Below are 16,372 nucleotides of genomic sequence, written 5' to 3' on the forward strand. Positions count from 1 at the left end.
TCAGATCCAAGCCACAGTTGTGACCTATGACACAGATGCAGCCACACCAGATCCTTAACCCAACTGTGCTGGGGATTGAACCTGGGTCCCAGCGCTCCAGAGATACCACCGATCCTGTTGTGTCACAGCAGGAACTCCTCTCCTGGATTCTGTTGTAGGATGCTGGCTCTTCCCACTCTCTTTTTAAAAATGGACTCAGGGAGTTTCCGTCGTGGCTCAGTGGTTAATGAATCCAACTCGGAACCATGAGGTTGCGGGTGCGATCCCTGGCCTCTCTCAGTGGGCTAAGGATCTGGCGTTGCTGTGAGCTGTGGTGTAGGTGGCAGACGGCTCGGATCCCTCGTTGCTGTGGCTGTGGCACAGGCCCTCGGCTACCGCTCCACCTAGACCCCTGGCCTGGGAACCTCCATATGCTGGGAATTCGGCCCTAGAAAAATACAAAAAGACCAAAAAAAAAAAAAGGATTTAGGGGAGTTTCTGTCGTGGCACAGCAGAAACGAACCCGACTAGGAATGCTGAGGTTTCAGGTTGGATCCCTGGTCTCATTCAGTGGGTTAAGGATCCAGCATTGCTGTGGGCTGTGCTGTAGGTTGCAGAGGCAGATAGGATCTGGTGTTGCTGTGGCCCTGGCGTAGGCCGGCAGCTATAGCTCCGATTAGAAGGAAAAAAACCACAAAATAATGAACTGGAAAAAAGAAACACCAAAAACCCAAAAGGCGTACTACTTGCATATTTTGGAGTACTGAGTGAAATGAAACGGTGCTAAAACCCAAGGACACATAGCAGTTCCTTGTCCCTGACCAGTTCCTTGCCCATCTCCCTGAGCCAGCTCAGTGGGCCTGGTTACTTCTAGGGAGCTGGTTTTTAGGCGCTCCCCCCCAGCTTTTTTGTCTTTTTTAGGGCTGAACCCACAGCACATGGAGGTTCCCAGGCTAGGGGTTGAATCTGAGCCTACACCATGTGGGATCCAAGCCGAGTCTGCGACCTACACCACAGCTCACGGCGACACCGGAGCCTTAACCCACTGAGTGAGGCTAGGGATGAAACCTGCATCCTCATGGATACTAGTCAGATTTGTTTCCGCTGAGCCATGACAGGAACTCCTTCCCTCCCCCCTCCCCTTTTTTTGTCTTTTTGCCTTTTGGGGGGCCACTCCTGCGGCATATGGAGGTTCCCAGGCTAGGGGTCCAGTCGGAGCTGTAGCCACTGGCCTATGCCAGAGCCAGAGCTATGAGGGATCCCAGCCGTGTCTGCGACCTGCACCACGGCTCACAGCAATGCCAAATCCTTAACCCACTGAGCAAGACCAGGGATCGAACCCACAACCTCATGGTTCCTAGTCGGATTCATTAACCACTGAGCCACGACGGGAACTCCTCCCCCCTTTTTGGCCACACTCTCAGCACACAGAATTTCCTGGGCCAGGGATTGAACCCACACCACAGCAGTGACCTGAGCTGTGACAACACCAGATCCTTAACCTGCTGAGCCACAAGGGAACTCCAAGGGAGTGAGGTCTAGCTGAGTTTTCTGGTGCTTTTCTCCACGTCTCTTTGCACATCCAGTTCTTGATTTATCCGTTTAGACCCTGTCTGTTGAATTCCTAGTAACATGGGCGAGGGCTGCTTCTTTTGCAGTCTCACCCCCAGTCCATTCTTGAGGTTCAGGATGTCACTATTTCCAGATGAAAACGGATAGTGTTTATGAAATCGTGGCCATGTAGACATTGTTCTCCGTCGAGCTTAATAATTACACTCGCTTCCCGTCCTGAGACTCTGGGTGTTTCCCTTCCCCTCCCCTCTCCCTGCACTATCTGCTGCTGTCATGTTCTCTGCTCTCCTCCAGGGCTCTGGCTTCGCACTTAGCGCTCGTCTCAGCTCAGAGCCCGCTCCTCCAGGGTCTGTCCCGCTAGTCACACAGCCGCCATCCTGGAACTTCCCCTCGCTGCCTCCTGGGTTGGGCCTTTTCCTGGCTCCCTGCTCTTCGTGCTCTCCTTACTCTCGCTCTGTCGGAACACATCCCCAGTTAAGAATCCCTAACTCACATCCGAAAACAGAATGGTCTTTGGACCTCCTCCTGATAGTTCCAACTTGAGTATCCATTAACGGGGCCAAAAATGCATAAGGACCACAAATTACCAGGAAGGCACTATTGCTTTCAAGTGGGTTGTGTTTTACTTACCACAATGGCATCTCAGAACATGTGAAAACCGGTTGAGAGTGGAGGCTTGGGCGTTCCTGTTGTGGCTCAGGGGTTAAGAACTCAACATAGGACTTCCCTCGTGGCTCAATGGGTTAAGGACCCAGCGTTGTTACTGCTGGGGCAGAAGTTCAACCCCTTGCCCAGGAATTTCCACATGCCACAGCTGCAGAAAGGAAGAGAAAGAAAGAAAGCAAGAAAGCAAGCAAGCAAGCAAGCAAGAAAGAAAGAGAGAAAGAAAGAGAAAGAAAAAGAATGGAGGGAGGGGAGGGAAGGAAAAGACCACGACATAGGATCCGTGAGGCTGGGAATTTGATCCCTGGCCTCACTCAGTGGGTTAAGGATCCGGTGTTGCTGCCAGCTGATGGGTCACAGATGCAGCTCGGATCCAGCATTGCTGTGGCTGTGGCATAGGCCGGCAGGTGCAGCTTGGATTCAACAGCTAGCCAGGGAGCTTCCATATGCCACAGGTGCGGCACCAAAAAGAAAAAGAGTTGAGGCTTGAGAGTTAGTTCAATCTAGCTTCAACCTCTAATCCTCTATTTGCCACCTCGTGCCCTTGTCTTCTGGGAACAGATCCTCCCCTGCTCCCTGTGATTAAGTGGGCTCTGAAGTACTGGTTTAAGGCCCCACTGAGCATGGCTGGCCAGTCATGGTCTCCTGCTGGACACATGGTCCAAAGGTGTGGAGTTGGGAGTTCCCGTGTGCCTCGGTGGGTTAAGGATCCGGCACGGTCACTGCTGTGGCACGGGTTGCTGCTGGGATGCGGGTTCTTTCTGGCTCGGGAACTTCCGCATGCCACAGGCGGGGCCCAAAACAATGAGAAGACCCAGAGAAAAACCAAATAAAAACAAAGGCGTGCGGAGTTCCCACTGTGGGACGGTGGGTTTAGACTGCAACTGCAGCCGCTTGGGTCCCTGCAAAAGTGCGGGTTCGATCCCTGGCCTGGAGCAGTGGGTGAAAGGAGCTGAGGCTTGACTCAGTCTCTGGCCTGGGAACCTCCATGTGTCATGAGTGCGGCCATAAAAACAGAAAAGGGAAGAAAACGGTCCGGCGTTGGAATGACTGACGACCATCTTGGCGGTCATGGGGCACGAGTCCTCTGGAGGCGGAAGCCACGGCAGAGGAGAGCACAGATGGGGAGAGGACGACGTGGCTTGCGCCCTGGAAGCAGCCAGCTCTAAGCCCGCAGGCTTCCTGGGGAGATGAGCTGACAGACTGTATGCCATCTGCGGTTCACGCGTACTTGGTTGGATTTCTTCCACTTGGAACATAAAGAGTGCTGACTAACAAGTTACCGTTGTGAACCTGGGCAAGGTTTTCACCCCCTCATCTCACCCCCAAGTCTCGGTTTCATCTGTTGGTGGGGGGAGTAAGATCTACCTCACGCACGGGTAGCCGCAAGATCTCCACGAGGTACCACACGCACACACTCCACGTGTGCTCGCTGCTAGCGACACAGTCACTCTGTGTGTGGGAGACACGGTGCTTATTGGCTGTGCACCAGTGCTCGGTGCACACATGCACTGCGAGGCCCCCCGGCTGTAACTGGCCTTCCCAGGGCCTGTGGCCACAGGTTGGAAACCCACAGCTCCAGGGGTTGCCTCTTGAGCAGAGCAACGTCTTAACCTCCTGTCGCCTTTTGGTCTATGTCTAGTCTTCCTCTAAAAGCATCATTCAGGGTTCCCTTCTCGGCTCAGCAGTTAATGAACCCAACTAAGATCCATGAGGATGTGGGTTCAATCCCTGGCCTCGCCCAGTGGGTTAAGGATCCAGTGCTGTCCTGAGCTGTGGTGTAGGTTGCAGGTGCAGCTCGGATCCCGAGTGGCTGTGTCTGTGGGGCGGGCCGAAGCTGCAGCTCTGATTAGACCCCTAGCCTGGGAACCTCCATATGCCGCAGGGTGCGGCCCTAGAAAAGGCAAAAAATAAATAAAATAAAAGCATCATTCGGCTGCATGTTCCCCCGCCCCCATTCCCTCCTTAACTGGCCTGGATACAGGGGAGGAGCAGGATCCTCTTTCCCTATCACCCCGATTCTCAAACTCGCTCAGGAGGCAGGGCGCTTCTCTCTGTGACGGAACCAGGAATAAGCTTATACTAGCAGCGGGTCCTAGGACTGCCGCTTATTCGTGCTGAATACAATCACAACCATCTGCACACCTTTCTCCTGGAAGAAAAAAAAAAGGGCTGTCGGCAGTGCTTGACAGCTGGTTGTTTCGCCTTGAAAACCCCCCCTTGCTACTTACTGCTTCACTTTGCTGTCAGTGAGCTCACAGAGCAGAGAGAGGGTGGCAGGAGCCCAAAGTCTACACTGTGAAAAAACTTAAATGTGAGATCATAATATCCATGTACTTCTTTTGTTTTAGGCTGAATGCAAAGGAAGTCTCCTGGGACTCACTGTCCTAGGACAGTGACCCATATGGGGATTCTTAATTCCCAGGGCTTTTTTGTTTTTATTTAACTTTTTTAAAAACTTTTTTCTTTTCTTTTTATTGCTACACCTGTGGCATATGGTTATTCCTGGGCTAGGGGTTGAATTGGAGCTGCAGCTGCCGGCCTACGCCACAGCCACGGTAACCGTGGATCTGAGCGAATCTGCGACCTACGCCACAACTTGAGGCAACACCATATCCTTAACCCACTGAGCAAGGCCAGGAATGAACCTAGGTGCTCACGGATACTAGTTGGGTTCTTAACCTACTGAGCCGCCCCAGGAACTCTATCTTCTAATTACTCGATCCAAATGCATGGTATAAAATTCAAAAGGTACGGAAGGGGACGTGGCACTGCAGCCTCACAGTTCCCTGCCCTGAAACCAACCACCATGACCCATTTCTTGTGAGTCCTTCTGGGCGTATTCCGTGCTAGCATCATCTAATAGAGCTATCATGATGAACACAGGCTATCTGCACTGTCCGGTAAGGTAGCCATTGGCCACATAAGCCTTTTCACACTTGAAATGTGGCTAGTGTGACTTAGCTGACTTTTAGTAAAGTTTATTTACTTTCCATTTTGTCTTTTTTTTGTATTTTCTAGGGCCACACCTGTGGCGTATGGAGGTTCGCAAGCTAGGGGTCCAATTAGAGCTGTAGCTGCCAGCCTATGCCACAGCCACAGCAACGCTGGATCCGAGCCACATCTGCGACCTACACCACAGCTCACGGCAATGCCAGATCCTTATTAACCCACTGAGCGAGGCCAGGGATTGAACCCGCGTCTTCATGGATACTAGTCGGGTTCGTTAACGGCTGAGCCATGACGGACACTCCAAAATACACTTTCCATCCACATGCTCCGTGCCTGGAATTCAGTGGTGATGGCGGCATTCTTTAGCGTTAACCAGGACTCCCTTTAAGCGCTTGTTCCGTAAAGGGCGAAGTCTGCAGGGCAAGAAACAATCAACACAGAGCATCTGGGGCCAGCTTTGCTTTTGCCCCGTGAGAGGGACGAAGAGATGGTGAGAGGCGCCAAGGCGCTTTGTGGAGCTGGGGCGGGGGGCTCTGCTGGTGAATCTCACTGTTCTTAAAACTGACCCTAAGTGCATGTAGATCCCTGACTAGGACTGGGCTTTTAGGCCGCCTTCCTCTCAGGCTAGTTCAGGGACTGTGCATCTCGCCAGTTTCAAAAGGCCTCTAGAGAAAGGCATGTCACTAACCTGTTCCGGTGTCTACCCTGTATAAACCCCTTCTTCTGTGAGGTCCCTATGGAAGGCAGGGGATACCGGAGTCAGCATCAGACAGATCTGGCTACAAACCCCAGCTCCAAATGGCATAGTTTCTTTGCAGCTTATGCGCTGAATACGTGGCATCATGTGCTGGCCTATAGGAGGTCAGTCTGTTTCTGCCAAGTAATCACAGGAGGAGAAGGAAGAAATGGTCTACAATTCGCTCAGGAATATTCCTGAGTCATCCCTGGGGCAGGGCCTGCTACTAGACGTCAGGGAGAGGAAGGAGGTGGGATCCTTGTCTTGTCCGGGTTCCTGACCTCATCGAGAACAGCGGCTGGGTCTGCACACTGGTGGACACTGTCTTCCGTGATGCTCCTTTGGTAGGCGACACCCGGAGGAATGGAGGTCGTACGTCCTGCAGAACGCTGATCTCTGTTACAGGGCTAGCAATAACCTCACCAATGGGCCCAGCGGCTACTGGTTATTGATGCAACATAAAATCACAGTCCTCTGCGCATCCCAAACCAAGACTCAGTCACATCCTGGACAGATAGGACTACTGGCCCCATCCTCACCCCTCCTGGAATCCACACTCTGGCCACCTCACATTGTGGGTAGAGTGTACTGCCCCCACCCCCACCCCCCCGGCTTGGGGCTTGGCCAGAGGACTTGCTTTGGCCCATGGACAGGGCAGAAATGAGTCTGCCAGTCCCATGCCCAGGTTGCAAGGAGGCCCGAGGGTGGGTTTCCACCTGCCCTCTCATGCCTCTCTTGGGTACCTGCTGCCTCTTCAGCCTGGGCCCCGGCATGAACGAACACATAGGGAAAAGAGCTACCTCGGCTGCTGTGCCGACCAGCAGTGAGAAGCAGAGGGGATCCAGTCAGCAGAGTGTTAAAGCAAAGCTGTACCAGTCATACTGCAGACTGGTGAGAATTGTTATTCCACCCACTGAATTTGGGGGTTTGGCGGGGGGGGGGTACCATGGCATGCAGAAGTTCCCAGGCCAGGGATCAAAACCCAAGTCAATGCCGACTCCTTAACCACTAGGCTCCCAGGGAACTCCCCAACCCAGTGAACTTTGGGATGGGTTTTTTACGTAGCATTATTGTGGCAATAGCTAACCAATACATCATGTACTCAGTACTTTTTTTTTTTTTTTTGCTATTGAGGGCAGCACCCCCGGCATATGGATGTTCCCAGGCTAGGGGTTGAATCAGAGTGTAGCTGCCAGCCTACACAACAGCCACAGCAATGCCAGATACGACTTACACCACCATTCAGAGTCATGCCCGATTCTTAACCCACTGAATGAGGCCAGGGATCAAACCCGCCGCCTCATGGATCCTAGTCGGGTTCCTTAACCACTGAACCATGACGGGAACTCCCTACCCACTTTTGGTTTTGGCTTGTTAGGGCCACACCCAGGGCATATGGAGGTTCCCAGGCTAGGGGTCAAATCAGAGTTGTAGCTTGTAGCTGCTGGCCTACACCATAGCCACAGCAAGACTCAGATCTGAGCTGCATCTGCGACCTACACCACAGCTCATGGCAACACCAGATCCGTAACCCACGGAGCGTGGCCAGGGATCGAACCTACCTCCTCGGGGATACTAGTCGGGTTCATTTCCACGGAGCCAAGACAGGAACTCCCCGCTCTCTTATTAGGTTATAAAGTCAGCTGCTACAATAGACACCCTACACAGTGGTGGGGTAAAAGAGAAAGACATTTTTGGATCCCTTGGGTGAGAATCTGGCTCAGCAGTCCAGGGCTACTTTGGTGGCTCGTGTGTCAGGGAGCCAGGCTCCACCGTTCTCCAGTGTGAGCCTCCTCCACTTGAAGCCTTCCTCTTCACAGGTTGAAGCCTTGATTTCCTGCCTTGATTTCCCTGCAAGCCAAAATGCTCCACAGGGTGGCGCCAAAGCCTCCTTCCAACATTAACCCTCCTACATCCAAAGCCTCACCTTCAACTTTCCTCTGGAGCCCCTTTTAAATGGGAGCTACATTTTCTCCCCTGCTGCCTTGCCCTCAGTCTGCCCAGCTTCCACTCCTGGGAGAACCTTCCCGAGATCAGAGATCAACTAAGGACCAACTCCAGGTGTTCCACCCGTCATCTCTGGGGCTGACTGCATGTCACCAGCATCTAGTACCTCACCTGCTGTCCAGCTGGAGTGACACTTTCCAGTTTTGTGACTCAGCTAGCTCTGCTGTCCACCACATTATTACCTTTTGACAACCCCCCATGCCCCGCTTTTACAAAGACGTGGATGCCCACAAGCCTATTTAAAAAAAATAATAATAATAGGGGGAGTTCCCTGGTGGCTCAGCAGGTTAAGGGACTGGGGCTTTGTCACTGCTGTGGCACGGGTCCGATCCCTGGAGCCATGATCCTGGAACTTCCACAGGCCATGGGCACAGCCAAAAAAACAAAAAACAAAACAAAACAACGAGCGGGGCTCTGGGGCTCCAAGACACGCCCAAGTGCAAGGGGGGCGTCTTTGCCATAGCCGCATACGGAGAGGCAGGTTGGATAGTGTTGGTTGGCTCCTGACACCAACTTCAACCCCCTTCTCTGCCGGTGCTAGAAGCCTGGGAACCACATGTCACAGATTCCGGACAGCAGGTTCTGCCAACAAAATGGGCTTGTGTGCAGCTGGAAGGTGGAAAGGAGCTGGAAGCCACTCTTTCCTCCTCTGCAGCAGACTCCACATTCCCCGTCAAGTCGCCAGCCTTGGGGCTGTGGGGCTGCAGTGACCTCATGAGTGGTTTCCCAAAGGTTCCTCACTTCTGAGTGGCAGTGGCAGTTTTGTGTCTACGGAAAGCAGCTGTGGTAAAATAACCTGAAGGCCAGTGGGGCGATCTCCCCCCCAACTTTCACCACCATTATCCCCTCAGTGACAACCACCAATTCGTGGCATAGTTTCTTTTCCTCCTTCCCTCCCTTTCTGTTTCTTTCTTGCTTTGTTTCTTTCTTCCTTCTTTTTTTTTTTTTTTTACTTGAAATAACTAGAGTGGTTTCTATTTTCCTGTCTATAGTAGTTTTAAAATATGTCTGCCAGGAGTTCCCATTGTGGCTCAGCAGTAACAAACCTGACTAGTATCCATGAGGATGAGGGTTTGATCCCTGGCCCTGCTCAGTGGTTAAGGTTCCGGTGTTGCTGTGAGCTGTGGTGTAGGTTGCAGATGCAGCTCAGATCCCATGTTGCTGTGGCTGTGGTGTAGGCCAGTGGCTACAGCTCTGATTTGACCTCTAGCCTGGGAACTTCCTTCCATATGCCCCAGATGTGGCCTTAAAAAGGCCAGAAAAAAAAAAGTCTACCAGGAGTTCCCTTGTGGCACACTGTGTTAAGGACCTGGTGGTGTCACTGCAGTGGCTGAGGTCGCTGCTGTGGTGTGGCTGTAATCCCTGGCCCAGGAACTTGCACACGCCACAGGTATAGCCAAAAAAGAGAACATATGTCTGCAAGTTCTTGGACCCGCCTTTCTTCAAAAGGTGGAGACTAGGACCCGCTAACTAGTGGGTTAATGATCCAGCTTGTCGAGGTGCTGGATCTGTAGAGGTGCTGGTTTTGCCCCTGGTCTGGTGGACACGGTGGGCTAAGGATCCAGTGATGCTACAGCTGGGACAGAGGTCGCAGCTTCAGCTTGGACTCTATCCCTGGCCTGGGAACTTCCATGTGCCACGGGGGGGGGGGGGGGGGTGGATATAGAAGGAAAAAAAAGGTGGAGACTAAATCCCCTCCTCTTGAATGAGAGCTGGCCTGAGTGACTGACCTCTAACCCCTCATGTTAGATGACAGAAGTGATGCTGTGTGCCTTCTGAGACCCGGTCCCACAGAAGATAACTTCTCTGGCTCTCCCGTAGCTCACTCTGGAGGAAGCCAGCCCCCATGTGCGGACATCCGTCAGGTAGCACGTGGACAGACAAGCCCAGACGGGGAGGAAACGAGGCCTCCTTCCAACAACTGGCACCACCCGGGCAGCATGGAAAGGAGTGACCCACCTCGGCAGTGGACCCTCCAGCCTCAGCCAAGCTGTCAGATGACTCAGCCCTGCCCCAGATCCTGAGGACCTCAGGAGAGACCCAAAGCCCAACGGCCCAAGCCACTCCTAAGTTCTTGATTCACAGAAATGGTGAGCAATAAATGTTTACTGCTGCTTTAAGCCTCTGTTTCGGTGGGATCGGTTACATACCCCCAGACATCAAGACACTGCCTGATCCAGGGGTTGAAGCAGACAGACGCTGAGACCCTCTGAGATGATATATTAACAAATCACGTCCTCATAACGGTTGGGGACCTTGGCCCCGGGCTCCAGGCCTTCGCCTTTACCACAACATTGCATGCCAGCAACTCATGGATTTTCCTGGCTACAAAATTCCTCGACACCCTGTCCCATAAAAAGGGCAGTAGAACTAAATGTGCACTATAATCCAGTCGGGTTTTGTTGTCTGGGGGGCAAACTTAAAGCAGAGCAGTGGCAGAGAGGCACACGATCCCCCAGGCTTTCAGAGACGAGGATCAGGCCAGACTGAGCTGCACTGTGTGTCCCACGGCTGGAGCTCCAGAGGGAGCCACGTTCACAGGGAGGCTCAGGCAGGAGCCTCTGCACCACTAGCAGGGGACACTGCTGGATGACACATGGGCGTGGTAGAGCAGGGAGCCTATTTGTTCCATCGAGCTCACTGGGACCTGCTGGGCTTTCTGCTGAGCTACCGAAAGGGAAAGGAAGGAGCCTCCACGACGACCCCAGTGATTCCCCACTGCTTCCCGCATTCCCCACACTTACTTCACTCATCCCCATTCCCAGGCCACACCTGGACCTTACCATCATTTGGCATTTACCATAAAAAGTCTCAAGGAGTCCCCCTCGGCAGACACGAATCTGACTTGGCATCCATGAGGACGCAGGTTCAATCCCTAGCCTTGCTCAGTGGGTTAAGGATCGGAGTTGCCGTGAGCCGTGCTGTAGGTCACAGAGGTGGCTCAGATCTGGTGCTGCTGTGGCCGTGGCCAGCTGCTACAGCTCCAAGTTGACCCCTAGCCTGGGAACCTCCACATACCACAAGTATGGCCCTAGAAAGCGCGCGCACACACACACACACACACACACACACACACACACACACACACACACACACACAAAACCCTCAAAAGTCCAATCCTTCATTCTCTGAACCTAACTAAGCTCTTGTCCTTTCAGGTCTCACGCAAGTGTATCCACATACACGTTCTTTAGCTGCCTCAAAACTTTGGGTCTGGTGCCCCATTTCTCCCACTTGGTCTAAAAGCCCAAGTTGACCGCTTCGTCTCTCTACTTCCAGGCCACCATCCAAGTACTCTTTCTAAAACTCAAGCTTGATCCTGTGGCTTCTCTGCTTAGAACATAGAAGTTTGTGCTCAGTTTGGTCAAGTCCACGGGCCGCTGCCAGGCCCCTCAGGTGTGGTCCCCGCTCACCTGCTCGGCCTCTGCCCCTGCCCCTTCCTCCCTGTGCTTCCTGCCTGGGAGCCCCAGACCACATAGATCAAGCTCACCCACGGTTTCACGCTCCTCGCCTCGGAACCGTCCTCCGTCTAGAAGGCCTTTCTTTCATCTCGTCAGCCTGAAAAGCTTCTCTTTGGCCTTCTTCCTCTTCCCCTCCTCCAAGCCATCCCTCGCATTTGCTCCTTTCCAGCCAAGCAGGAGCTGAACCCCTCCTTGGTACACTGCCATTGTCCCGTCAACTCACTGTCATCTCTGTTTATCCTCAGGTCTTAGGGGCCTCTTGGGGGCACAGACGTTGCCCTCGCCACTCTTTCCCCAGCACCAGGCGCCGTGTGGGGCACAGGATCCAGGCCCGGCTCAAGCTCCACCTCGTTCATGGACTCTCCCTACTTTCCCACCCTTCCCGCCTCTGAATCCTGCCACTTCTCTTCTCTGCGTCACTTCTGCCCTAATCACACATTGGCTCATTTCACAGTACTTTGAACACTGGCTGGTTTCTCTAACACACGTCATCGGGATCAGCGAGGATTGTCATTCGTTTGGTGGCTGTTGGCCTTGTAGCGCCCTCTCTCCTTCCATCATTCAGATCTCAGCAAGGAGCTGGGCTCCGAGCCAGTCTGTCCATCGGTAAGGTGGAGACAGAGGCAGTCCTGGGCAGTGCTGTTTCGTACCACCTGACCCTGGGCACCCCCTCCCTTCCAGGCTACATCTGGGGGTGTGGCCCGACTCAAGAGGAGACAGCTTGCGCACAGCCTGCCTAGGTGAAATCTCTGGGCTCTGGCTCAAACACTGCTCAATCCAGGGCTAGGTGCACAAAGGAGGAACTCACTTCTGGGAATGTGAATTCAGTAATAGGGTAGGGTAGGAGTTCCCGTCATGGCTCAGTGCTTAACGAATCTGACTAGGAACCATGAGGTTGCGGGTTCGATCCCTGGCCTCGCTCAGCGGGTTAAGGATCCAGCATTGCCATGAGCTGTGGGGTCGGTCACAGACCCGTCTCAGGATCCCATGTTGCTCTGGCTTGTGGTGTAGGCCGGTGGCTACAGCTGTGATTTGACCCCTAGTCTGGGAAACTCCACATTCTGAGGGTGCAGCCCTAAAAAGAAAACAAACAAACAAACAAAGAAATATGGTAGGGTAGCACTGGAGGCTAATAAAGAATTGTGCAAATCTGAGGGAGTGGGATATAAAAAACATTCCCTAGGCCTCACTTTACGTACTGACTTTGAAAGAAGGGAACTATCCCCCCAAGGAAGCTGGTGCTACCTGGGATCCTGGCCCACACTTTGGTAAGCCCCACAGTACAAGGATTTTCCTCCTTGGTCTCTCTTCAGCTCCCTGCCTTTGGGTCCACCTCTTACTGGAGTCAAACCCTCCACTCAGCACAGCGTCTGAGCGGCACGAGGACTTGCTGCTCTTGTGACCCAACCGTGTAGCCAAAGCGCCGAGTACTGTGCCTGGTGCTCAATGGACAGTCGCTGCCATCCTCCTCCCCCCCGTTACTGTCACCCCTGTTAGTGACTCTTGGGTGGCAACCGCAGCTTACATGTCTCTGCATCCCTACACCCAGGGCAGTGTGTTGGTTTGCAGGTTTGGGGTCTAACAGTCCTGGGCTACAATCCGAGCACGAAATGTTGGATGTGTGGCCTTGGGCCCTTGAGCAGGTTACCTGTATTTTCCAAACCCTCTTCCCTGTCTGTCAAAGGAGGACAGCAAGATATGCTTCAATGGGTTGTTGGCTAAATAAGACCATAAAAGGCCTAACCCAGGGCTTGGCACCGAGCAGGCAAATAGTAAACATGAGCTCCTAGCTGTCTCCCGGGCCCTCTGCTCCTCCGGGGGACCCTGTGCTATTGTCCTGTGGTTTGCACCATTCTTTACCTCATGCTACTAAACCAACGGCACTGTTCGTGGCCATTTTTGGCAGATGACCAAATCTTGTTCATTCAGAATTTCTTGTTCTCACTAAGGTATTTAACTCTCATTGACTTACTAAATGTGGTTGATTAATGACTTTCTTTGCAGCAGTGGAAGAGCCTTTGCAGCTACTGTCATTACCTAACCCTTGGAACCTTGCAGCCGGAGGCCTGTGCTGGGTGAGGGAGGAAGCGGGAAGGTTTGGTGCTGGGCTGGGCTGGAGGGCGCCGAGCAGCCCATGGCAGACCCTCAGGGAGGTCAGGAGAGGCCAGGGAGGCCCTTGTGAGGCCTGAGGAGAGCCGTCTTGGGCGGTGGCCGCTCTCACACCTTCTTCTTCTTCTTCTGTTTTTTCCGGCCTGGAAACGTGCTATAAACAACTGGTCCTTGATGAACCAGGAGAGAGGGCACCAGCACACGCTGTTATCTGACCTGATGCTCTACGCCCCTTGAGGATGACATGTTCTCAAGTTCCCAGGGACTGATTCTACTGGGGAAACGAGGGAGAGAAGCCCCCTTCCTCCTCCTCTTCCCCCTCCTTGGCCCGCATTTCCTCTTGTGCAAGTACCGGCTACCACCAGGGGTTCTAGCATCAGCTCTGCAGTTTCTTGCCAGCAGCCCTTGTCACTGGCATAGAAAGAATTCGGCTGCTTACATTCTAATTCCTTACCACATGGCTAGAATTGGTTGTGAATGTACATTTTACTAGAACAACAACAAAAATATTTTACAAGCAATTCCTAGAATCTGGTGCTATACACACACGTTGTAGGCGGCCTGAGCCAGGACGGGGCTCACTCGGGGGGAACCTCAGGTGCCGCGTCACTCTCCTCACCCAGGTCTTCCATGTCCGATTCTATGGTCAGAACCACATCTGCTGGGGCTTCACTGACCTCCCTGGAGTAAGAAGAATAATGCCAAGGCTTTTACTCTCAGAAGTGGCAGGGAAACATTCCCTTATTTCCTTATTTTATTGTGGCTTTTCAGGGCCCCACTTGTGGCACACGGTAGTTCCCAGGCTAGGGGTCGAATCGAGCTGCAGCAGCCGGCCTACACCACAGCCCCGGCAACACCAGAGCCGAGCCTCATCTGCGACCTACACAACAGCCCCGGCAACGCCAGAGCCAAGCCTCATCTGCGACCTACACCACAGCTCACGGCAACGCCGGATCCTTAACCCACTGAGCGAGGCCGGGGGTGGAACCGACTCCTCAGGGATACTGATCAGGTTCACAACCCGCTGGGCCACAAGAGGAACTCCTGTTCCCTCCTTTGAGACCAGAACTTTACATCGTCCCCCCTCACTTACCCCGCACCCTCATGGAAGACCTCTTCCTCATCAGAAGACTCCTTGTCGTGTAGCTTCTGGGCCATGTTTTTCTTGCGTGTGGCGTTGAGAGGTCTGTACATATCCTGAAGCCAGAGTGGCCGCCTTCTCCAAAAAAAGCCCTCCCTCTGCAACGCAGAAAGGGAGATATTAAGTCTGCACCTCCCCTCCTTTCTCTGGCCACGGCACTCTATCCTCCTCAAATTTACCTCGCTCTCGCTCTCCCCCGAGCGTCTCTTACGCAGCAGAAAGCTGAAAAAGCCCCTTGGAGGAAAACACACACAGTGAGTGGCACGTGCCCCTCCCACCTCCCTTGCGGCGTGCTCGCTCTGGTCCCACCAGGACTAAATGGATACCTCAGCCCCCAGTCCCAACGAGCCCAAGCACCCCACATCCGGGATCCCGAGAACAATTCCAAGCACGCCGGCCTTCCCGAAGGTCTCCAAGTCTGTCCCAGACGGCCCCTCCGTGTCTCTGGGGAGCCTTTGGCATGTGGCTTCGCACGGAGTAAAGGCAGGGTTTTCAGCCCCACTCGGCTTTGTGGCCCTTACCCAAGGGCCCCTGGGCAGTGCAAACACTGCCCAATCATGCTGGGCGGAAGAACATTAACTCTCTAGACGCATTTTACACGAGTCCCCTTCAGACGTCGTTCCCCATGTGTCATTTGCTGGCGGTGGGGGGGAAGGTGATGCTAGTTTCCTAGGTGCTTTATCCCAGAAGCTGAACCCCACCAAGCAAACACCTGGGTCCACCTAGGAAAGTTATCTAGCTTGCTGCCTTTGGTTGTTTTGTTGTTTGTTCGTTGGTTTGTTTGTTCCTTTTTAGGGCTGCACCCACGGCACATGGAAGGTCCTAGGCTAGGGGGTCAAATCGGAGCTGCAGCTGCTGGCCACAGCCACAGCCACAGCCACAGCCACAGCGATGCAGGATCCAAGCCAGGTCTGTGACCTACACCACAGCTCCCAAAATGCCAGATCCTTAACCCAGTGAGCAAGGCCAGGGATCCAACCCACGTGCTCACGGATGCTAGCTGGAGGCGTTTCCGCTGAACCACAATGGCAACTCCCAGGCTTGCTGACCTTCAAACTGCAGGCTCTCACTGATGTGTGAGTGAATTGTGAGATCAGTTGAAAGGCCGTGACCAGCACAAAAACATAAAATACTCTTTTCTCAATGCAAGCAGAATAGAGAAAAAGAGTCAGAGGGCACGATAAGTTTGGCTTAGAAATGACGGAGGTCCGTATAGCATGTGTGTCCTGAGTTGTGACCGAAAATGAGGCCAAGTGCCCAAGCATGGTGTGGACAACAGGACGTCCCCAGGGGAAAGGGCCCGTCTTCTTTTTCATACTCACTAGCAATGGGGCGAGACATTTTCCCTTGCTCTCTCTCCTCCTCCTTATTGTAAAAGGGAGAGACAAACTACTGTCTCAAGCTTCCTCCAGTTAGAACTCTATGAGGTTTGGATAAAGGGGATAGAGAGTGGGGGCCGGAAGGCCAGCAGGACGACAAGGCAAGTTTGCTTGCCACTGTACAGGAAGGAGTCATCTGCTCCATGTCATCCACTTGGAGGGGGCCTAGGAGCCCCCAAACTCCCAAAACCACGCAGCCTTCCCTACCCCGGAGCCTCTGAGAAGCCTCTCCTGGTCCGATGCCCACCACCAGCAGGAACGGGGACAACCCAAACCACTCCCCCTCCACCCTCGTTCCTTAAAGGACTAGAGAAAGCGGATGACTCTGGACCAGTCTCATTCGAACTCAGCTTTGGCCGGGAGCTAATTCTGC

Source organism: Phacochoerus africanus, chromosome 14, assembly GCF_016906955.1.
Source record: "Phacochoerus africanus isolate WHEZ1 chromosome 14, ROS_Pafr_v1, whole genome shotgun sequence".
NCBI classification, from domain to species: domain Eukaryota; kingdom Metazoa; phylum Chordata; class Mammalia; order Artiodactyla; family Suidae; genus Phacochoerus; species Phacochoerus africanus.